This window comes from Xiphophorus couchianus, chromosome 2, assembly GCF_001444195.1.
Source record: "Xiphophorus couchianus chromosome 2, X_couchianus-1.0, whole genome shotgun sequence".
NCBI classification, from domain to species: domain Eukaryota; kingdom Metazoa; phylum Chordata; class Actinopteri; order Cyprinodontiformes; family Poeciliidae; genus Xiphophorus; species Xiphophorus couchianus.
The window spans coordinates 16,692,897-16,705,454 of NC_040229.1; the positions used below are offsets into that span (position 1 = coordinate 16,692,897).

Below are 12,558 nucleotides of genomic sequence, written 5' to 3' on the forward strand. Positions count from 1 at the left end.
AACAAGGAAAAAGGTTTTTGTTTTAAGACTGCAAACATAATATCGATGAAAAGGGTGAAAGATACAAGCATAATTATTGTTTGAATTCAATTAATTACAGCATAGTAGGAGAGTAGGCTGCAGCTATTGACACCCTGAATAATGAACTAAAAGTGACATGATGCTGTTGAAAATGACCATCGTGATGTGGTTAAGCAAAATGCAATCGCCACAGCTAAGTGGAGTTCTTTTAAAACTGCTAAAATTTCTGTCAGTTGCTTTTCAGTTGCTGCAATATTACATCTCTTTACAAAATATAAGAATTTCTTACATAAAATAACCTGACTATCCTACTAAGTCGTGTTTACTGTCCAAATCTCCTGTATAGTAAGCATGGTGTAGTGATCTACGTGAGGAAGGAAATTTACACATTTTACACACAAATATTTTGTTAGTAATAACTCATAAATCAATGTGTTTTTTCCCCTTTGATAATATGTGGTTTTAAAACAGAACAAATTTATAAAAAGGGAGTCAGATATTTAAAAGAGGAAAAAAGTGAAAGAAAAACTGTTTTTGAAAGAAGTCTGCAAAAGACACAAGAGGGTGGGAACGAGAAGAGAGAGATCCCCCCTAACTTCTCCCATGATAATTAGAGATGAATGTATAGTTGATATTGATCTTCCCTGCAGGGCTGAGCTAGCACGCTAATTTCTACAGCACTCATCTATTATCCCACCAAGCTAACAGACACACCCGTGCGTACACACATGCAGACTCCTCAGAGATCACCAGCTGTAACTGAGGCTTTGCCTGAGCGAACCCTTCTACACTGGTTGCTAGGATACGTCAGTACGATGTTGCAGCCAGCAGACAGTCCACTAAATGATGTACTCTACTTCCTCCAACTATATTCCACTCTGGCATGGGGACATGTTATGGTGATGTAACCTGGGGCTCTATAAAAGACAGCCAGTGGTTCTGCTGAATGCTACAATGCTCCCCATTCACATAGTTACACAGTGTTTAAAACCCTTACAAGATTTCCTGAAGATCAGTGTGGGTTCACATTTGATTTCATCTAAATCTTCTCCAGAGACATACATGAGGAGGCCAGTTCAAACCAGCTCTGTTAGATGATTAAAGCTTAGATTATTATATCAAAGTATGATTTATCCAAGTTTCTCTTAGCTATTACCATATTCTAGGAAATAGTTATTAAACAGCTATTCATTTTCTGAGGAAAATAAGTCAATTCCTTACTTATATTTGCAGTGACAAAAGGTACACCAAGGTTAAAGCTAATTATTTCAGTGAATCTCAACATATGATTGCATGTTAACCATTTCATTGGATTAAAAAGCAACCTGTTACAAGAGCGAACAAGTGTATCAAAAGAGGAAATTGGTGTTTATTGATTCCCCAGAAGAATAAAATAAACAGTATACAGATGACTAGTTCCCCCCTCTAGATTTCCCCTTAACATAACTTTACCTTCCCTCTCACCTTAGTGAACCTGGTGACTCCATTTTTTATGGTTAAACTTCTCATTTCTGTTTACTTCACACACCTTCTGTCCCCTGTCTCCTTCTCAGTGTTTCAAACGATTTCTTATTCACCGTCTTGTTCTCTCTCTTTGTCAGCATGCCTGTCTATACTGCATAGAGATCTCTGCAGCAGACAGGTGCCAGCTGTGTTCTCTGTTCCCCATTGGCAGGAATGAAAGAAAAGGTAAGACCTCAGATTGATCTTAAAAGCTGCCCTGGTTTCAGGGCTTTGACACATGTACCTCAGAACTTGTGTATCACTGAGCACTGAGTGTTTTAGAAATCTGGAAAATTACACTCCATTGTGCTTAAAATAATACTGTAGGAAAAGAGCTGTCCGAAGTCTAAAAGTGAAGTTAAAAAAATAATGTTTTATAATTTGTTTTACAAATATATATCTGAAAAGTGTGTGGTGCAATTTATTCACTTCCTCTCTACATCAATTTGTTATGCCCAGTCAAACTGGGAAGAGAGTGGTTGTGAATGTAATTTATTTTTTTTTATGATTCCCAATTGTGTTTAGGTTTTAACTTTGTCTGGCCCGCTGAATGGGAATAATTTTACAAATGGCATAATTTTTAGAATCTCTGTCCTGCTGGATTTTTTGTGGCTAACGGCAGTGTGATGCCAAACATATCAGCATGTCTGACATCATGTTTGGCTGATGTCAGTGAATATTAAAGTTTAAATACACTGTTTCTTTGTATAGACGGATGTAGCTTTTCAGTCAATACATGACTGTCATAAGTACAATCTAAAAGATTGTAATTATGACAATCCCATAATGTGGAGAAACATCTTCAAGAAATAAGATAAATGTAGTTGCCTTTTACGTCAGCACTTTGAACATTCTTGTGTGACATCATGGAAAAATCAAGGGAAATCTCTCAAAGTGTCAGAAAACGAATCGTGTTCTTCTATAAGTCTGGTTCATATGTACAGCACTCAGATGTCTGAAGGTGTCATGTTCATCTGTTCAAACTAACATTTAAGCATTTAGCCATAATGATCAGTATTTGCTGAAAAAAGAGGAAACATTTTCAAGCTTGGAAACAGTAACCCAAATATAAAATATAGGGGTGGCAACATCTTATTGGGCATGGAACTTCATAAAATCAATGGTATCTTGTGGAAAGAACATTGAGAGAAAATATTGAAAGAAGATTTCAAGGCACCAACTAGGAAGTTAAAGCTAGAGAAAAATTGGGTTTTCCAAATGGACAATAACCCTAATTATACTGCCAAATTACTTCCACAGGGAAAATCAATGCCCTAAAGTGGCCCTTCACAAAGCCCTATTCTACTGTAGAAAAATTGTGTAAGTCTGTCTTTAACTGTTCTGATGTTACAGAGTCTAGATGTAAAGCTGAAAGGATATTTGGAAGTAAGATTGCCTACAATCTGGAATGGTATAAAAAAACTCTCTCTTTTATCTCTCTCAAAAAGGAAATTGTTTAAGACATATATGAATTTCTACATGGATATTCTATTTATTACTTTTATTTACCCAAGTATACTTAGATAAAAGAAACAAGACTAGGAAGACAATTAACTTTTTTTCCTCTGTTGCTAGAGTGCTTCATTGCTTGCTAACATGATCATAAATTTTGGAAATCAAAGGTGAGATCAAAGGAGACAGTACAGTTCTGTTTTCACAAAGCAGATTTGAAATATATTCGCCATGTTGTTATTTATGTCCAACCAGACAGCTTTGATAATGAGTCATAGTTGCACACAGAATTTATGAAAACCAGTATTGAAAATGTCTAAAGAGTTTTGGCAATGATCACACTGAACAATATGTTGCAAAACATGCCAGACATATCCTGAATTAAACTCTAGGGTCCATTAAATAAATTGGTTACATTTTAAAAAGGTGCCCTCCTTTTCTGTCAGGATTTTTCAGGGATTAGCTAAATTACAGTTCATTAATTCTGGCAATCAACACCTCAGCTGGACACATGCTTTTGCAGCACAGTCAGACTCTGAGCCAAAATCAACACCACAGGTCAACTAGAGAGAAGAAGGTCCCATTAATTGACACAAAGTCACACATGAACACACTGTGCTGCACACTCAGACTGGGAATTTATCTAATCATGTTGCAGTCTGGACTCTCACATCCATGTAACCTCAGTTATAATGGATGGAGATTTTAATGCTTGTGAAGTTTGGTTTAATGCTTGTAGGTTTTAATTCTGAGTATTGCTACACATTTATCGTTAAAAACCTCCACAATTTTTCACACTGATGATGGTAAGCTATACATTGTAGCTACAGCTGCACTGGGGCAGGCTGAAAAAGGACCGCCATACAGTCCGTGCCACTGGGCCCTTTGACCACCGCCAGCAGGCAAGGTGGGCAAAGTGTCTTGCCCAGGGACACCACAACTGAGAAGAATGGGACAACTAGGAACCCACCGGGTTAGACAAACTGCTACCTGCTGAGCCACTGTCATCCACAAGAAAGCAAATGAGATTACATGAGAACATAACTTTCTGCAGCAAAAACCTAACAAAATGCAGCTCCAACTGGATATTTACGTATACTGTACAAAAAAGCCACATTGTCCTTAAGTCATGCAACTAATTTGACAGAGGATCATTGTCCATTTAAAAAATACCATTTTACTCAAGCTTTTAAGTTCCTATTGAGATGTGGTTTCAATATTTCCATATCATCTTCTTTCCTAGTGATGGCATCTGTTTTGTGAAGTGCACCAGTTCCCCCTGCAGTAAAACACTGATGCAATAAGTTGCTTTGGAGTATAATGGCTTCTTCCTCTCTGATTAGCCTGTCAGTCCGTGTGGGTATATTTCACAAATAATGCATTCTTACAATCTGCAAACAATGTCTTCACAATGTCTTTTCCTTTTGTTCTGGGGTTGATACATAGCTGTGCCTTTAGTTCAGGGGTGCCCAAAGTCGGTCCTCGAGGGCCGGCATCCTGCATTTTTTAGTTCTCTCCCTGGATTCAATGATGGATCGTTAGAAGACCTAAGAAGAACATTGACCTGCTGAAAAGGTTGTTGGTACTACCAGGGAGAGAACTAAAGCATGCAGGATGCCAGCCCTAGAGGACCGACTTTGGGCACCCCTGCTTTAGTTATTCAAATGCTATAAATTTACCAATTATAAATTTCCAATGCCTGTACATTATCCTCAGGGCTATTTGAAAGGCATTCAATACTAAGACAAGATATGGGTAATGGAAACACATTTTTTAATTATTCTGGAATTGAGCAAATGTAAATAACTTTATTGTCCTGACTTATGTAAAACTGGAAATTCAGATTTAATGTCAGAAAGTGAAAACATTATCTGTCTCTTTATACAAGTCATGGGAATATTTGGTTTGGACTGGTTTGTGTCACATCCATTGGCACCAAGTAACTGTTGTTTTATTTACAATCCAACTGACAACAGAAGCAGTTGGCTTAAGTTTAGAGAAAACTACCATCTCCTCACATCAGCCAAACATATCAAGGTTGCTTGAATGCGCTTGATGATGCAGATAAATAAACCACACATACTGGTCAAACAGCCAAGCATTTCTGAAGGTAGAAAAAACAAACCTGCACCAGCCAAGACACTCTGATCTCATTCCAGGCTAACCCTATCCAGCTCCCTTAGGAGAAATTTAAAAGCAAAAGGATCTACAGACATAACTGCAGACAGATGCAGGAAAGCCCTGGCACAGCATCACAAAGAGAAAACCCATTCTTTAGTGATGTCTGTTTAGTGAGAAGGTAACCCTCAGAGGACTTCAGGTAAAGCAACCTATTTTTTTTTCTGAAAATACTAAAACCTTCCTTCATTGTTGGTTTTTGTGTAGAGCATCAATTCAGCAAACCATACATCTATCTCATACATACACCCAGTCTTCCTTTTTGTATGCACAAACAAATTGAAACATGATCTTGTATGAGAGTAATGTTGTTGTGTTATGCTGTTTTATGTAAGTGTAATATAATTTTGTGGCAAACACTGTTCTGACTGAGTGCATGTTCCCATTTTTTGATTGTTTAACGTCTCGCTGGGATGCCAATGGAAACAATGAAAAGACAAACCACAAAGCACGATTAGAAAACACGGTATCATTAGAGAGGGCCTCGGGGAGTGAGAGGCAGACGGAAAGAGGCACTGACAAAGAGAGATGACAGAAAGCAGGATGCAGACAGAAACTTACAAAAGGGAACAGCAGTCATTGAACAGACACATACTTATTTATGAGTTATCAAGAAGCCGTACAGTATTGTTCTCTCTGTGCCTCGTGCTTCTTCGTCTTGCCCTTGGTTAAGACAGTCACGACTCCTGGTTTAAAAATAGCATCAGTGAGGATGCAGAGCTATTTATACTCTTCACACGCCCTGTCTGCATGCTTCAATGCACCCCTGTAGGGGTGTGAGTGTGTGTGTGTTTTTTGGCAGCGTATGTCAGAGGAGTGAATGAACTCTTTGATTCTCTCTACTTTGTTCTATTGCTTTAACCTTTTATAGTCATACTCATTTATAGTCATTCATATAGTTTTTTTTTCTTTTTCATTTAGCTTTTATTTATTTACACAGTAAAGGCAAGATAAAGTCTTATGAAGGTAACTATAATCGATTCAAAAATAACAAGAACTACAAACTTAACAACCTGGAAAACATTGCAGAACAATGTCATTCCATCACAACAGTGGATGCATTAAAGTTTTCTTTTTGCCTGTAGACACAAAAAATGAAAGGTACATCAATTCAGATGTACCCTTCATTTTTTTGACTCACTACTAAAAATTGATGCTAAAGGCATTTGGCCCTTCAAAAATGCTGCACTGAATTTGTCAAACATGAAAACACTAAATTTTTATTTCCACAAGTTAAAGTGATAGGATATCTTCAGCTTGAAGTTAATACAGTCAAACATAAAGTATGTGATGTACTTGTTAAAGTTTCAAAGATGTTGTGTTCTTTTTTGATTAAGGGGACGTGAGTCGACTGATTCCTCTTTGGTATTTATTAGGAACATCAGAATAGGGGCTACAGATTTTAGCAAGGGCCAGTCACAGGCTGGAAAAGGGTAATATTCTAACATTTAGGTGTTACTTATATACCCTAGAATGACATCAAACAAGATAAAAATGCATCTATCTAAACCACTGACTTGCAGCTGATTTTCTATGTATTTCTGTTCTCTTAGACTGACACTTAGATAAGGATTAATAACCCTCTAATTTTTCTACCTTAATATCACATGGTATCTCAAAAATAGCTTTATTGAGGACATGGTACCATATGATTAATAAACATCAGCAGACGTATATTAAGCATTACAAGGCATTTAAAGGAGGCGTTTTTGAAACACCTAATGTTGCCAAGCAAACACTTGTTGGCATACAGATAATAAATGTCCATTCTGATTTTGAAAATGACTACAGTGGTTGCTACATTAGTTTGATTATTTCTGAGCATGAAGTTGCTGAACTGTTTCTTTTACTTTCAGCAGTCTCTCATTTTCACACTCTGAGACGTCTAAATTAAATGTAGCTACTTGATTCTCACAGTCTTATTTCACACATTTATTGTGCAAACAAAACAGTAAGGCTCATGGGTATGGAAAGCCAATCTGGGAAACAGTCACATGTTTATTAGTTCCACGTTGCTGTTAATGAAAAACAAAACTTGATGGTGCACAGAAAGGAACTCCACCCTCTGATTTTGTCAGCCAGTAAACCAGGCTCATTTTAAGAAAAACATACCTTTGTATTAAGGATCAAAGCAGATAAAAGAAGTTTATAACATTCTTATAAACATGTTATAAACTGTATATAATGTGCATATATATATATATATATATATATATATATATATATATATATATATATATATATATATATATATATATATATATACATGCGTGTGTGGGTCGGGGTGTGCCTAAAACAAAGTGTGTGAAGGTGAGTGAGAGCACTCCAATAAGCAGAGTGCAGCAGTTATTAGGTGTGGGTCCCTGCAGTCTTTATTAAAGCTCAGTTCAATTTGGTGTAATAGACAGACACAAAGCATAACACAATCAGAGACACGCTAGCATTATCTCCCAAGAACACACACAATGCACATGGGGTATCAGTCATTTACAGCAGTAAACTCATACTGGTCACCTCATCCAAAATATAAATGGAGCAATAGCAGTTGATGCTTGGGGAAAAGAGAAGGCACTTGATGAGAGGAGATAGGGCATTTTATGTCAAAAGAAGTTAATATTGAAAACAAATACTAGTAAGGGCAAAATGGGGGAGGAAATTTGAGTTTAATGAAAAAATGAATGTGAACACAGGAGAAAAGGAACAGAGGTGACAAGCAATTAAGAAGGTGATGTGGAAAGGTGCAAGCGGACTCGAGAGAAGATAAAAGGCTGAATTAACCACAGAGCCAATAAATACAGAAAAGGGTTGGTCACTCTGCTCTGAATCAAAGGCATACGAGGGATTTCTGCGTGCTCATCTTCACAGGACTTCCTTAGCTTAGAAGAGGGTGAGGGAGTGGTGCAGTCTGGCTCATCAGTATTCCACTGAGAGAGCGTCAGATGGGATAAAAAAAGGAGAAATCCTAAAGACTACAAATTTAAGAAAGAACACCAAGTATGGAAAGAGCAAGAAGCGTTTTTGTGAATGACATGTGAATCAGAGGAAGTAGCAGAACAAAGAACAAGGAAGAAGGTGACTAAAAAAAAGGAAAAGAGCAGAGGGCGGGAGTCTTGTAAATTATAGTGGGAGGAGGAGGAAGACAGGAGGGAGGAAAACTCCAAGGCTGACTCAGAGGGATCCCTCTTCACTTCTCATCTCATCTCCTCCCCTCTCGCGTCCTTTACAGGCCTGAAGAGAGCTGTATGACAAGGCTCTTCTTTCCCTCTCATTTCCCTTTCATTTTATTTCTTATACTCCTTTTCCTTCTATCAACCTATCAGGGAAAACAAAATCATTAAAAGCCTGCCTCTGCTTGAACAGAACAAAAAATGTGGAAATGATGTAGAATGACAGAAAAATCTGATCACCAGTTTCATAAAATAACTATAGATTAGCATCAATTGATAAGCATCAGTCAATTTCATTAAGATGCATAGCATAAATGATGGCTTATGTTGTGAAAAAAATACACAAAACAAAATAAAGGACAATAACTGAAACAATTAGATTAAAAAATTAAATATACTGACAATGACGGGTTTTAATGTTGCATTGGTAAATACAGTAGATATACCAGTACATTCAAGCATCATGTTTGTAAAAGGGTAACGTTTTTGTGGAAATCCTGCTACCGATATTAATGTAAGACAGATTCACTTTATTTACTTCAAGTAGAACTGTTATATGATTTATTAGGAGGTAGGCAAATTATGGCATAATACCAGCAGATGCAGCAATGCAGTGTGTTTCAATAAGTCGTGGGCTATAGTTTTGAAATAAATGATTGCCAATTTAGCTAAATTTCATTTTTATGCCTGGTACAATAATCACTGACACGTCCAATTGCAGTTTGAATCTACTAACTATTTGGCTACTATTAGATGAGGCTTTCAGATGGTGTATGTAAAACATGGCCCTGCATGACTTACCACCAAAAATGACAAGTCTGCTTATGAAATACATTAACAGCAGTGTTAAGAGAAGTTCTTGCATATTTTTGGTTTAGAAAAATATTATATTTTTACCTAAATTGTTAGTCTTTGGAAGTGAATTTGACAAGGCAGACCATTATGCAGACATATGTAATGGCATATGTTGTTTGGGTCAGCCTCCAATTTGAAAAATTAAGGGATTGGTATGACAATTTTATCTTAAGATTTAAAAGCTGACTTTCCTACACATTTCTTTTATCAGGATTTGTCCTGTAGCTGACTACTTGTTGACATATTGCAATGCTGGTCTGGAAGTAGCCAACATAATTCAAATGATGTATCTAGCGATTTAAGTATAAAATATATGATTTTTTAGTTGCGTCCTATTTTAGATCAAGTTAAATAACTTATAGCAATCCTAAACATAGAAGTCCTGCAGTATTTACAATTTCCGCTGTTATTTCCTGTCAGTATTTTTTTATATTTATATAAAATGAAGCGTGGTTTCATTTATTTAAATATCAGGGAAACTGTGGATAACATGCTCTGCAAAAAAGAGGTCAGGACACAGGGCTTTTCAAATTTGCTGAAAGCTACTCCATCTGACACCACCAGGTAAGACCATGGCCTTTCTGTACAGCTTTTCGAACCACTCACAGGGGCCACAAGTCTCACTGCACATGGCAGACAAGGAGTCGGTCCAGGTCAAACTGTGAATCACGTTGTACATGATAGAGAGGTTGTTAGCAAAAAGCATATCAGTGTTGCTGTTGAATATGCATTTCCATCAGTCAATAGCTGCTGTTTATGCCACAGCAATCCTGTTCATGTTTATTCATACACTGATTAACTCTGCGACTGCTGTTTCTGCTCTGCTTCTAATTACCATTTTGTGTGAGGCTACATCTCACTAAGTTAGATGTATGCACTGCAAGTGGATCTTTTAATTTCAGTAAGAGGCTAAATGTGGGATAATCCTGTCAAGCAGGGCACACCATATGGGAACGTTTGGAAAACAAGTAAGCTGGAAAAACGTGTCAAAAAGTAAAAGTGTAAGGAGAGGACAGGTGGTGTGGTCAGCATGGAGCAGGTAGGTGCATGGGCAGGACTTTGCACCCTGCTGCTACTCTGATTGGACAGTAACGTCCTTGCCTAGAGCATGTGACCCTGTCCACTATCAACAACACACAAGTGTGTTGTTGATAGTGGACAAAGGTTTCTCTCATTAGTCTCATGACTAATGAGAGAAACCGTTTCACAGACTGACATTAACATATTATAACACATAAATAATTTTATGAGAATAAATATATTAGTGGTTGACATTTTTTTAGCATTTAGATGTTTAAACATGGTACATTAAGATATAATGTGTACTCTTTATATAACAGTGTTTTTGGTAAGTCTTGTTAATGAACTATGAGTCACTGTTTATTCTGAAAAGGCATGTTCTAAGTTCTTCATATGGTGGCATACCAGAGGAAACCTTTGCTGACTCATCCCAAACCTCAGGGCATAGAATGATTTTATGTATTTTGAAATTTCTTGTGTTTCTAATTCCAGCAAAGCTGATGTGCGATAGTGACCTGTCCCTGGTCAGTCTGGAGCAGGAACAGGTCCCTAAGAAAGAGAAGCCTTTCCTGTCTAGGTTACAATAAGTACACATCTTATCCTATGATGTTTACAATAAGATGATAGTACTAATAAAATTGTATTATTATATTATTGTTATAACATGATAATACTTCTTGTATTACATTTATGTTTGGTCTCTTCATACTGAATTGGTTTGTCTGTTTAGCTGGTTACAAGCTTGTCTTATTTAATAGAGTTCCAACGTTGTATCCAAGGGTCAGATTATACTCAGACTTGTAACCAAACCAATAATACAATGGTCTACAGTATGTCTCACAGCAAATCGCCAATATGGCAAACCTTCACATTAACAGCTAAATTACCAAAATACAAAATACAAACAGATTAAAATATGGTTAGAGACCCTTTTTGCCCTAAATTATTATTATTATTATTATTATTATTATTATTATTATTATTATTGCCTGGTGTATTTTTATTTTCTTTAAAAACTATATATTGATTTAGGGAATAAAATGGTAATTGATATTTTAATATAAAAAATATCTTACTGCCCATCCTAGTACCAAATCTGTAAGTAAGTCAACATACTGTATATCTTTATATATCCTTTTCATTAATGACAGCCAGTAAAAAAAATATGTTTGAGTAAACTGCAGGTAGAAAAGCATGCTTTTACTAAAATAACAGAGGGCTTTAAATGAAGAAAAAAAATAAGGCAGAGCAGCACTTCTTCTAAGTGGGCCTCAGATATTCAGACAGCTGGTTGTTGAATACTTAAAGGCTGCAGTTTATCTAACTTGTGGGAAGCAATTATTTGTTTCATGTTATGCAAAGCCAGTCACACATGCAGACACGTGCACACACACTTCCTGATGCAAACAACAATGGAGGGATGTTACTTCTTGCGCATTAACAAAAACACTGGAACACACCAAATGCTTCTCATGCCACTGCCACATAGAGATAAAGTACAATTAATTCGTCTCAGTCTCACTGTGGGGAAACTAAACATTAAATTTAGTCTCCAACGCTTTGATTGAATAGTTTTACCTAAACTGATGCACAAAAAAAGTAAAATTGAGACAGAAATCAGGCACCAAATGTCCTGTAGAATTAAATAGACTTTTTCCTAAATTCACCAAAAGCAAAATTTGTTCAAATTACATGTCAAAGCTGCAAAATACACTGAGAACCTGTTGCTTGGTAACTGCAAAATGCCTTTGCATTCAGTATTAACAATAGCAATTTGTACTATAAATAAGAGACAAACTCTGTGAACTTTATCATTTGCATAGAGGCTATTGATTTAGTCCAAAACCTATTTAAAACCAATGTAAAAATATGATTCAATAACTTTTAAAGTTTTTGAAATAAAACGGGGAATGTTCTTTGAATAAAAGGTTTAACAGTGATTTTCCAGTTGATGTAGCAGTGTGCAGAATGTCTGCTAAAGTTAATGCATGACCTACTTTCTGTTAAGATCACATTAGGTGCTTCCATAACCCATGCAAAGGTAGAACTTGAAACCACCCAATGGAAGCCACAAGTGGGCATTTGGGTGTTTTTTGTTTCTTTAGCTGGTCTAGGTGTCCTCCGTTACACATGGCAGTGTTAATATTCTGCACACACAGGGTACGGCCAAACCCCATTAATCATGTTTGTGAATGTCTAATCTCACCATTACTTGCACTGGTTTCATTTTCATGGCTGCCTGCAAGATTTATAATGGCGTTTGGAGGGGGTATGCGTTCTGGCGTGTGTGTGTGTGTTGGCGTGCGGGGGTGCACACTAGATGTAATACACTGTTACGGAAGCATGCTCTCAAATGTGTCAC

At 36.7% G+C, this 12,558-nt stretch overlaps 1 protein-coding gene across 5 annotated transcripts in view; it reads right to left on the reverse strand.

Moving 5' to 3' along the window:
• Positions 1-12,558, reverse strand: part of shank3a (SH3 and multiple ankyrin repeat domains 3a) — a 153,501-nt gene that overhangs the window by 50,610 nt on the left and 90,333 nt on the right. The gene's annotated exons all lie outside the window — the stretch shown is intronic.